Source organism: Tupaia chinensis, unplaced genomic scaffold (assembly GCF_000334495.1).
Source record: "Tupaia chinensis unplaced genomic scaffold, TupChi_1.0 Scaffold147038_1, whole genome shotgun sequence".
Classification (NCBI taxonomy): domain Eukaryota; kingdom Metazoa; phylum Chordata; class Mammalia; order Scandentia; family Tupaiidae; genus Tupaia; species Tupaia belangeri.
The window spans coordinates 98,409-100,570 of NW_006206889.1; the positions used below are offsets into that span (position 1 = coordinate 98,409).

General features: G+C 32.8%; 1 non-coding gene across 1 annotated transcript; it reads left to right on the plus strand.

The window, feature by feature from the left end:
• The first annotated feature begins 1,677 nt into the window (after positions 1-1,677).
• LOC114006329 (U6 spliceosomal RNA) lies at positions 1,678-1,784 on the plus strand. The gene has a single exon (XR_003548063.1). It is a non-coding gene; the product is annotated as a U6 spliceosomal RNA (small nuclear RNA).
• Positions 1,785-2,162: the final 378 nt, after the last annotated feature.

Genomic DNA, 2,162 nt, shown 5'->3' on the forward strand with positions numbered 1-2,162 from the left:
GGGGGGTGGTGGTGGTGACTTCTCGCTTTCTGTCTCTCTGTCTTTGTGGCAAGCACACACACCCTATAGCAAAAACCTCTCCAAAAAAAGAGGGAACATCACAAACCAGAAAAAAAAATTTAAAGACTATACAGAATTAAATACATAATAACAAACCAGCAGGTGGCATGGTGGTTAAGGCTGTGGACTCCCATATGGCTGACCACGGTTTGAGTCCCAGACCTAGCAGCCTGAAAATCACCCTGGCAGCATGTGCATGCGTGCCCAAAATCCTGAAAAGGAGAATGGAGGAAAAGAGATTGTGACCTGGCCATCCCCCTAGGAGGGTGGTTTCTCATTTTCTCTCTCTCTCTCTGTCTCTCTCCAGTAAGCGCATATGCTCTATGGCAAAAACCTAAAATAATAATGATAATAATAATAACAACAAGCACAGTGTGAATCTGAAGAGGGTGAATGGAGTTCAAATATTCTAAGAAACCATGATTTCTGTATTGTCCAGGAGGAAATAAAGATATAACTGCATTATTATTTAGTTGTAATGTAAATTATTATTTAGTTGTAATAATTTACATATTAACAACTAAAAGAAAGAAAAATAGGACATAACCTCCAATCTAATGAAGAGAGTGGAATAATAAAATGATTTTTAAAAATCACAGTATCAGTTTAAACTAATACAAGAAAAGAGAGAAAAACAAACAGAAAATATGTGACAAGAGAAACAAATAATAGGATTTAAACCCAAATAGTCAGTAACTACATTTAATGTAAATGAACTGAATGTTCTAATTAAAAGGTAAAGATTGTGAGATTGGATTTAAAAAGTCTTAACTATACAAGAAACATATGTAAAGTATAAGACAATTTAGTAAGGTTGATAGCCCAGCCTCTATGGCACAGTAAGTGTTAAACTGAACTACAGAACAAGAAGAAGCCACATGTCAACCAAGTTTTGAGTCCCTAACCCAGTCAGCCTAAAAACATGCCAGTGGGTGCCCAGGATCCTAGCAGGCTGGAGGACTAAAAGAACGAGATCGAGGCATGACCAAGTCCTGGAGAAGATACATTTATATGTGCTGTGTGTGCGTGTGTGTGTGTATGCATGTGTGTCCTGCATACACATTAGCTCTATCTTGAATAATAATAATAATAATAATAATAATAATGAAGATCCTATTAATAGTAAGACTGAAATGACTTTTTAAATATATCATACAAATATGAGCCATAAAAATCAGATACAACTATGTTAATATAAGGCATGTTATACCATAAAGATGAAGATTCATTACCAGAAATAAATAGGATCACTCATAATAATTAAAGATTTAATTCATCAGGAAATAAATTGATTTTAAATCTCCATGTCCCTAATAACCTGGTCTCAAATTATATAAATAAAAATTGACAGAACTATAAGGATAAATCAGACAAACCCATAATCATAACAAAATTATGTAATTATATGAGTAACAAATAAAACAACCAGACACAAAACTAGTAAGGATACAGTTATGAGTGATATGTTTATCAGTTTATCTGAATAGAATATGTAGTATATTGAACTCAATTCTTTTAAATTACATAGGAACATCTGAGAAAATTTATATTGATAGATCACATACTGGACTATGAGGCATATCAACAAATTTCAAAGGATTAAAAAACAGAAAGCAAGTGCTCACTTCGGCAGCACATATACTAAAATTGGAACGATACAGAGAAGATTAGCATGGCCCCTACGCAAGGATGACACGCAAATTCATGAAGCGTTCCATATTTAAAAAAAAAAAACAAAAAAAACAGAAACCAAGATCTTCGAGTGAGTGTGCTGGGGAACAATATAGTAAAGAAAATATGCATAATTTTGAAAATTTCAAAATATTCTTCTGCTATGAACCAGAAAAATCATAACAGAAATTAGAAAATCTATTAATACTGAAAATAAATCAAACTTTGTATAAAGCAGACATGAGTTTATCATTATTTATAAGAAAACATATCTTAAATGCACATGTTAGAAAAAGAAAAAAGCTGCAAAGTAATAAATTAAGTACTCATCTCAGGTTAGAGCAGCACAGCTACAAGGAAAATCATGGGCCAATTTCACTCATAAACATGGATATAAAAATCCTAAACAAAATATTAGTCCCTAGATCCAG